Consider the following 10,239-nt stretch of genomic DNA (forward strand, 5'->3'; position numbering starts at 1 on the left):
AGAGAGATGTCTGTCTAAGTGGGAGTTCTTTAGTAATATGATTAATTGAACTTTAATTTATCATGAACTTAGTCCTGGTAGTATTTTTGCAAATTATGTTGTAGATCAATAGCTCACGTTGTTGCTTCCCTATGTTTTTATATGTGTTCCTAGAGAAAACTAAGTTGAAAGATGTTAGTAGCAATGATGTGGACTTGGTCCGTGATCTGAGGTTTATCCTCATTGTTGCACAAAAGAATTATGTCCTTGATGCACCGCTAGGTGACAGACCTATTGCAGGAGCAGATGCAGATGTTATGAACGTTTGGCTAGCTCAATATGATGACTACTTGATAGTTTAGTGCACCATGCTTAACAGCTTAGAATCGGGACTTCAAAGACGTTTTTAACGTCATGGACCATATGAGATGTTCCAGGAGTTGAAGTTAATATTTCAAGCAAATACCCGTTTTGAGAGATATGAAGTCTCCAACAAGTTCTATAGCTAAAAGATGGAGGAGAATAGCTCAAGCAGTGAGCATGTACTCAGATTGTCTGGGTACTACAATCACTTGAATCAAGTGGGAGTTAATCTTCCAGATAAGATAGTGATTGACAGAGTTCTCTAGTCACCATCACCAAGTTGCTAGAACTTCGTGATGAACTATAGTATGCAAGGGATGACTAAAACGATTCCCGAGCTCTTCGTGATATTGAAATCGATGAAGGTAGAAATCAAGAAAGAGCATCAAGTGTTGATGATTGACAAGACCACTAGTTTCAAGAAAAGGGCAAAGGGAAAGAAAGGGAACTTCAAGTAGAATGACAAGCAAGTTGTCACTCTCGCGAAGAAGCCCAAAGCTAGACCAAAGCCTGAAACTGAGTGCTTACACTGCAAAGGAAATGGTCACTGGAAGCGGATGCCCTGAATATTTTGTGGATAAGAAGGATGGCAAAGTGAACAAGGGTATATTTGATATACAGGTTATTGATGTGTACCTTACTAGTGTTTATAGTAGCCCCTGAGTATTTGATACTTGTTAGGTTGCTAAAAATTAGTAACTCAAAACAGGAGTTACAGAATAAACAGAGACTAGTTGAGGGTGAAGTGACGATGTGTGTTGGAAGTGGTTCCAAGATTGATATGATCATCATCGCACACTCCCTATACTTTCAGGATTAGTGTTAAACCTAAATAAATGTTATTTGCCATTTGCGTTGAGCATGAATGATTTGATCATGTTTATTACAATATGGTTATTCATTTAAAGTTAGAGAATAATTGTTGTTTTGTTTACATGAATACAACCTTCAATGGTCATACACCCAATGAAAATAAGTTTGTTGGATCTCGATCATAGTGATACAAATATTCAAAATATTGATGCCAAAAGATGCAAAGTTGATAATGATAGTGCAACATATTTTTGGCACTACCGTTTGGGTCATATCGGTGTAAAGCGCATGAAGAAACTCCATGCTGATGGACTTTTGGAATCACTTGATTATGAATCATTTGATGCTTGCGAACCATGCCTTATGGGCAAGATGACTAAAACTCCGTTCTCCGGAACAATGGAACGAGCTAGTGACTTATTGGAAATAATACATACCGATGTATGTGGTCCAATGAGTGTTGATGCTCATGGCGGGATATTATTTTTTGACTTTCACAAGATGATTTGAGCAGATATGAGTATATCTACTTAATGAAACACAAGTATGAAACATTTGAAAAGTTCAAAGAATTTCAGAGTGAAGTGGAGAATCATCATAACAAGAAAATAAAGTTTCTACGATCTGATCGTGGAGGAGAATATTTGAGTTACGAGTTTGGCCTTCATATAAAACAATGTGGAATAGTTTCACAGCTATTGCCACATGGAACACCCAGCGTAATGGTCTGTCCGAACATCATAACCGCACTTTATTGGATATGGTGCGATCTATGATGTATCTTATCGATTTACCACTATCATTTTGAGGTTATGCATTAGAGACAGTTGCATTCACTTTAAATAGGGCACCATCAAAATCCATTTTGAGACGACGCCTTATGACCTGTGGTTTGGCAAGAAACCAAAGTTGTCATTTCTTAAAGTTTGGGACTACGATGCTTATGTGAAAAAAATTTCAACCTAATAAGCTCGAACCTGATACGTCTCCAACGTATCTACTTTTTCAAACACTACTGCCCTTGTTTTGGACTCTAACTTGCATGATTTGAATAAAACTAACCCGGACTGGCGCTGTTTTCAGCAGAACTGCCATGATGTTGTTTTATGTGTAGAAAAGAAAAGTTCTTGGAATGTCCTGGAAATCCACGGAGACACTTTTCAGAATTAATAAGAATTTTTGGTGAAAGAATCAAGGCCAGGGGCCCACGGACTGTCCACGAGACAGGGGGCGCGCCCCCCTAGGGCGCGCCCTCCTATCTCGTGGCCCCCTGGACCTCCACTGACCTCAACTCCAACTCTATATCTTCCATCTCGCGGAGAAAAAAATCAGAGAGAAAGTTTCATCGCTTTTCGCGACACGGAGCCACCGCCAAGACCTAATCTCTCTCGGGAGGGCTGATCCGGAGTCCGTTCGGGGCTCCGGAGAGGGGGATTCGTCGTCGTCATCATCATCAACCATCCTCCATCACCAATTTCATGATGCTCACCACCGTGCGTGAGTAATTCCATCATAGGCTTGCTGGACGGTGATGGGTTGGATGAGATTTACCATGTAGTCAAGTTAGTTTTGTTAGGGTTTGATCCCTAGTATCCACTATGTTCTGAGATTGATGTTGCTATGACTTTGCTATGCTTAATGCTTGTCACTAGGGCCTGGGTGCCATGATTTCAGATCTGAACCTATTATGTTTTTATGAATATATGTGTGTTCTTGATCCTATCTTGCAAGTCTATAGTCACCTATTATGTGTTATGATCCAACAACCCCGAAGTGACAATAATCGGGATACTTCTCGGTGATGACCGTAGTTTGAGGAGTTCATGTATTCACTATGGAGGTGTTTGGTTGGGCAAATTGTAACGCAACCTGATAACGAAGGTAATGGATTGCGTTAATAGTTTATTGTTTAGGTAGTTCCGTTATTCGTTATGGTGTAAACAGATCCCACCCAAGTCTCGGTCCAATTACGCCCGAACCTGACCGCAAACAGATCCCTTCCTCGAGCACCCGAGCCTCCAACCCTTCCCCTCCGCCACCTCCAGCCCTCGACTGGCCTTCGCTGATCTCCTTCTCCGGCCACCCCCGTCAGCGTAGGAGGCGTCGAGGCCGACTTCCCCGGCGTCAAGAAGAAGCCCGCCCGCTCCTTCTCCGACACGGCGACACCTCAAGCTTCAGGGCTGTAGGTAGGTCACCTGACCGTCCGCTCCTTCTTCCCCATGCGTACGCCAGTGGATCGACCAGATCTTGTGGTTTTTCACAGGACACCTCTCATCCTTTCAGTTTCCCAGGTCCTTGCGCAAGATCTCGAGCCTGGACATCCACATCATGCTCGCTTGCGTGGGGGTTCAAAGAGGACGTGTGTGTGTGTGTGTGTCAGATCCAGCATCTCACTGTTCTGTGCCAGAGCCATCTAGTCATCCTTGTTCTTGCCATCGAGAAGCAGCACCGGCCATGCTACCAGATTAGTTTAGGGCTAAACATCATTTACATTTTTTTCTTGATTTCTTCTTGATTCGATGAGACACTAGAAAAATATTGATCTGTTCTTGATCATCTTGTCCTGTACTGTTTGGTTCTAGCAGTTGTGTATTGTAGATAGAAGTAAACTAGTTGTGATTAATCATGACCTGAAAATGGGAGCTATAAAGATAGCCATGGTGAGAAACAAATTCTATGGAGATTAAGCCTATGCGTCACTCATGATGACGGTCATGCTACAATTGCAAGGATGACTTAACTGAACATATTGCTGCGAACCAGATTGAGTTAACTGAACATTTTGATCTGTTCTTATTTATAGTGGTATCTAGCTTGTCTTTGTGTCCTGTTTATATATATGTTGCTGCCTTGAGATTTCAACTTGAGAATTATGTTTCTAATTCAGTCTTATGATCTCTAGATGCTAATAATATGTGACCGTGTGCATACTATATATGATGACGACGGTCCCACTTATTTACACTCTTTGACCTGTTCTCTTTAGGAGAACTATTATTTTGTTTGTATACTATTTTGCTAGCTTATAAATGATAGCAATTTCTAAAATTTTGTTTTGTTTTCGTGTGCAGGATCTGAAGTGTACTGTATTTTCGCTTATCAACCTCCACTTTCACATTCTTTTTCCCAACAGTGGTTCATTGGTTGTCCTGCTCATTCCTCTCCCCCCCATCGGTTGGTGAGTTCTTCCCCTAATGTTGATCTGTTCTTATCGATATTTTGTTCTTATAGTGGTATGAATCTTGCGAATGCAACAACAAGAAATGACAAGAACACATGATATCATATATTTACTTCACCCATACACTCAAGTAGACATTAATTTCTTTTAGCAAGCAACCGCACCTCCTGGAATTACCCTATATCTTGTATATATTTTCAATTATGGCCCGTCTTCCCTTAAGCGCGAGACGTTGAAGAAGAAATGTAGCATTTATTAATCCGATGAGTGCCATTATGCTTGTATACTATTATGTGTGGTTAATCTTTGAATTAGTTTATAGAAGAAAGTGTTGGCAAATAGAAAGGAGGCTTAGAATTAGAGAGCTAAGAGGAGAGAATTTGTATAAACTAATTGGTGAGAGCAATGCAGCGTGTATAAGTCAACTTCGTATGGATAGGAGAAGATTTCATATATTATGTGAGATGGTGAGAGATGTTGGTGGCCTAAGGGGTACAAGGAATACATCATTGGATGAGATAGTGACATCATTCCTTTATGTATTAGCTCACCATTTCAAAAATATGACAATATGGAAATTCTTTTACCGAAGCCCGGAGCCAGTTAGTAGGAACTTCAATGCTTGTCTTCTAGCGGTTTTGAAGCTTCATCCATTGCTACTTAAGAAACCAGAACCTATACCCGAGGACTGCACAGATGGTAAATGGAAATATTTCAAGGTAAATAGCTACTAAGGAAAAAAAATTACTAGATGAACTCAATAGTGGTAAAGATGCTAATGTTTGCACATTGTTGTTTATCATGTAGAATTGTCTTGGAGCGTTAGATGGAACACACGTAGGGGTAACCGTCCCAGCTACTATGAAAGGAAGATACCGATCAAGGTTGGGTGATATAGATACAAATGTGTTAGGTGTGTGTGCACCTGACATGCAGTTCATTTACATACTACCTGGTTGGGAGGGTTCTGCACATGATGGTCGTGTTCTTAGAGATGCCATCTCAAGGCCAAATGGGTTGCGTGTCCCTGAAGATCAATATTATCTTGTCGATGCTGGTTACACAAATGCGAAAGGATTTTTAGCTCCATACCGTGGTCAAAGGTATCACTTGGGTGCTTGGACAGCATAGAACCCACCTCGTAGTGCAGAGGAGTATTACGACATGCGGCACGCTAGAGCCTGAAATATTGTAGAAAGGTCTTTCGGAAGACTCAAGGGTCAGTGGGCGATTTTGAGGTCCCCGTCCTTTTTTGTATGAAGACCCAATGTCGAATCATCATGGCATGTACACTCTTGCACAATTTAATCTTGCAAAATATGCCGCTAGACCCACTTGATAATGACGAGCCAATAATACAAGAAACATTGGAAGACATGGAGTGAGAATTAGGTCAACCAGAATTCATTATTATATAATCTTGCGCAAGACATGTATAATAGACATAGGGCTGCTAGGGGTCATTGAGGTATAAACCATTTCTATTTGTTCACTTTGTTGCTAGTTTTGTTTTTTTCAAATAAGCTTCAATTTCATCTCATTTGCATTGGTCCCATTTCATATATATTTGTTTATTATTTTTATTTGTTCTTCCTTTGTACAGATATGGATGTGGACACCTCAAGTACGTCTCGTGGAAGAGGCAAGAATAAAAGGAAGTGGACTTCGGATGAGGATGATGAACTTATTAAAGCCTTGTATGAGTTGTCTTTGGACCCAAGGTGGAAGGCAGATGGTAGCTTCAAAAATGGATACCTGGTGGTATTGGAGAAGCACCTTGCTAAAAAGTGCCCGGGTTGTGGTATCTCTGCAATTCCACACATCGAGTCAAGAGTGAGGCACTTTAGGACAAAATTTGGTGCTCTTGAAGTAATGTTATCCAAAAGTGGTTTCACATGGGATGGAAACCAGAAGATGATTCAATGTGAGAAGGCATAGTATGAAGCACATTGTAAGGTAGATCACTTCACCCATCAAAACTGAACTGCTTGTTAATGCTGAATTGCTTGCTGCCTTGTTATCGTTATTGTAATGTTGCTATGCACATTGCTATTGTTAACGAGAAGATGTTGTACCTTTGCTTGATGTTGTAACTTTCCTGCCTTCTTATTGTTTCTATTATTGCTTGTTGCCTTTTTATATACCTGTCGCATTCCTATCAGAGACTAAGTTCCTTCTTTTATGAAAAAAATTGTAGATTCATAGTGAGGCAAAGGGATTGTATGGTGTCCCATTTCTATACTTTGAGCAGTTGGCTGCTATTTATGGCATGGACATAGCAACTGGAGAAAATGCTGAAGGCTTTGGTGAGGCAGTGGGAAACTTGGAAAATGAAATTGCTATAGAAGAAGAGGAACACGAGGAAGAGGACTTGATCTCAAAAGGGACAGCTAGACGGTCTGTCGATACTCACTTTATGGATGGAACTAGTTCCAAGAGGCAGGGGAAAGAACCAAGGCCAAAGAGGGTGACGAGACCAAGTGATCCCTTTGCAGTGATGCTTCAAGATGTCAATAGCCAGCTCAACAATGTGACACAATATGTGGGTACAATGGCAGCATCATTGTCAGCATCAATGGCACGAGAAGCAGCGCAAGACTATCCTGAGCAGAAATCAAAAGAGAAGGCTATTAGTGAATTGGCTAGGCTTAGCTTTACCGGGAGCGAGATCGTTGAGGCTGCAACCGTATTTGCTAAAGCTCCAGATCAGATGAACATGATGCTTGCGCTTCCAGAAAATCTGAGGAGGGAGTATGTCCTAAAAATGCTCTTTGGTATCCTTTTGCTAGACTCCAAAATCTCTTTTGCTAAACTCCTATCAGCTTTGATAACATCTACCTCTGATTGGCTAGCTACTATACGAATCTGTAATCTCTACTTGACTAGCTGCTAGTATATGATTTGCCATCTCGAGTTGACTTGCTGCTAGTATATGCATTTGCAATGTCTAGTTGACTTCCTGCTTCTACTTGACACTCATAGTATATGTTCCATCCAATCTCTGCTTACATTCGTAGTATATGTTCCATCCAATCTCTACTTGACAAGCTTAACATGTGATGTTAATTTACAATGAACATGGATAATAAACATTAGCTTAGATATATGCCAAATAAATTATCATTGGAGTTCTTGATTGTCTTGCTAGGTCAAGTGATTTTCTAGTGAACAACAGAATAAATGATGATGATTATGGATTGATCCAATTTTGCAATCAGAGTGCTTGTTCTGCTATTAATTTTTGAATTAGTGGTTGTCTCTTGTCTGTTTCTTTATTTCTCATTTAACTCTTGCTTATTTTGGCAGATGAAAAAAGAAGCACGGTTGATTAGAAAAGATGGGTGGTGTGGTTGATCAGAGGAATGGTCGATGGAAAAGCTACTTTGCAAGATTCTGAAATTTTCCTTTGGACTTGCCTTACAAAATAATTTTGGGGACTAATTATGTAGTTTATCTCGAATTGTTGTTGAAGTCTGAGTTTGTATTAATGAGTTAATATGCATTTTAGAAGCGGTGTCAAAATCTGGTTAAAGGATGTCTTGGATGAATGCAAAAATATTTTTAAATTATGTACTTGTTTGATGAGTTTGAATCTGCGCTAGTGAAGCACCTGTGAAATGCATGTGAAAACCTTGTCAAATTGCATGAATTTAGAACTGGTTCTGCATGTGAAATTTGTCTGATGTATTCAGATTATAGTGCCACACCAAACACTGTAAAGGTAACTGATAACATTAATGGCATGTGCCAAACTAAATAACAAATGGACTGTTATCCCTGCGACCCCCCCGTGACCTGTTACCATTAACGTTTGCATTACCGGCCAGAGAACCAAACACCTCCTATGTGTTAATGCTTTGGTCCGGTTCTCTCTTAAAAGGAGGCCTTAATATCCCTTAGTTTCCACTAGGACCCCGCTGCAACGGGAGGGTAGGACAAAAGATGTCATGCAAGTTCTTTTCATAAGCACGTATGACTATTCACGGAATACATGCCTACATTACATTGATGAACTGGAGCTAGTTCTATATCACCCTATGTTATAACTATTGCATGAGGAATCGCATCCGGCATAATTATCCATCACGGATCCATTGCCTACGAGATTTTCATATATTGTTCTTCGCTTATTTACTTTTTCGTTGCTACTGTTACAATTACTATAAAAACCCAAAACATTTATCTTTACTGTTGCTACTGTTACCACTACTATCATAACACTTTTACTACTAAATACTTTGCTGCAGATACTAAGTTATCCAGGTGTGGTGGAATTGACAACTCAACTGCTAACACTCAAGAATATTCTTTGGCTCCCCTTGTGTTGAATCAATAAATTTGGGTTGAATACTCTACCCTCAAAAGCTGTTGCGGTCCCCTATATTTGTGGGTCATCAGACTAATTTCTGGCGCCGTTGCCGGGGAGCATAGCTCTATTCTCTGAGTCACTTGGGATTTATATCGGTTGATCACTATGAAGAACTTGAAAGACGCTAAGACCAAGATTTTTCCCTCAACTACGAGGGGAGGTAAGGAACTGCCATCTAGCTCTGCACTAGATTCTCCTTCCGTTATTAGTAAGCTTGTGACACCTAAACCTGCTACTGCTATGAATTCTGATATGTCGCATGTTATCGATGATGCCACTTCTGCTTTGCATGATACTTATGATGAAACTACTTCTGTGCGTAATACTACTTTGCCATTAGGTCAATTTCTAGATGAACAACTTGCTAGAGTTAGGGGGAATGAAAATATTGAAGAACCTATTATTGATGATAGTGATGACGAACGTTCCCCCAATGATTATGTATTACCTGTTGTTCCTAAGGGTTATATTATGAACAAAGAAGCTGCTGAAGCTATTCTTGCTTGCAATGATAGAAATGATCTTAAGAAATTATTAGCTAAATGGAAGCAGCAGTCTCTTAATGCTAGAATGAAACCCGATCCTACTTTTGCTACTTCACCTATCTATGTTACTGATAAGGATTATGAATTCTCGGTTGATCCTGATATTATTACTTTAGTTGAATCTGATCCTTTTTATGGCCTTGAATCTGAAACTGTTGAGGCACATCTTACCAAGTTGAATGATATAGCCACCCTGTTTACTCATGATGAGAAGTCTCGCTATTTATACATCCTTAAGATATTCCCATTCTCATTAAAGGGTGATGCTAAGACTTGGTATAATTCTCTTGCTCCTGGTTGTGTGCATAGTCCCCAGGATAAGATTTATTACTTCTCTGCTAAATATTTCCCTGCTCATAAGAAACAAGCTGCCTTGCGGGAAATATATGATTTTGTGCAAATCAAAGAAGAGAGTCTCCCACAAGCTTGGGGGAGGCTTCTCCGTTTACTTAATGCTTTGCTTGATCATCCTCTTAAGAAAAATGAAATACTTGATATCTTTTATAATGGACTAACCGATGTTTCCAAGGACCACTTGGATAGTTGTGCTGGTTGTGTTTTCAGGGAGAGAACAGTCGACGAAGCTGAAATATTATTGAATAATATGTTAACTAATGAAAATAATTGGACTCTTCCTGAGCCAGTTCCTGAAGTAATTCCTGAACCGATTAAGCCAACTCCCGAGTCTGTTCCTAAACCCACTCCGAAGAAGAGAGGTGTTTTATTTCTCAGTTCTGAAGATATGCAAGAGGCAAAGAAATCAATGAAAGAAAAAGGTATTAAAGCTAAAGAAGTTAAGAATTTACCACCTATTGAAGAAATACATGGTCTTAATTTACCGCCTGAAGAACCACATTTTCTTGATAGCCCGACACAGGTAGTAAAGGTAAATTCTCTCTATAGATAATATAAAGTTGAAGTACCCTCGACTAAATTTCATAGCCCATGCTTGGATGAATTTGATGACTTTATGGCTAGACAAGAAAGTT

At 39.9% G+C, this 10,239-nt stretch overlaps 1 pseudogene; it reads left to right on the top strand.

The window, feature by feature from the left end:
* The first annotated feature begins 5,754 nt into the window (after positions 1-5,754).
* LOC123089291 (uncharacterized) lies at positions 5,755-7,752 on the top strand (annotated as a pseudogene).
* Positions 7,753-10,239: the final 2,487 nt, after the last annotated feature.

The sequence above is a fragment of the Triticum aestivum genome, chromosome 4B, assembly GCF_018294505.1.
Source record: "Triticum aestivum cultivar Chinese Spring chromosome 4B, IWGSC CS RefSeq v2.1, whole genome shotgun sequence".
Classification (NCBI taxonomy): domain Eukaryota; kingdom Viridiplantae; phylum Streptophyta; class Magnoliopsida; order Poales; family Poaceae; genus Triticum; species Triticum aestivum.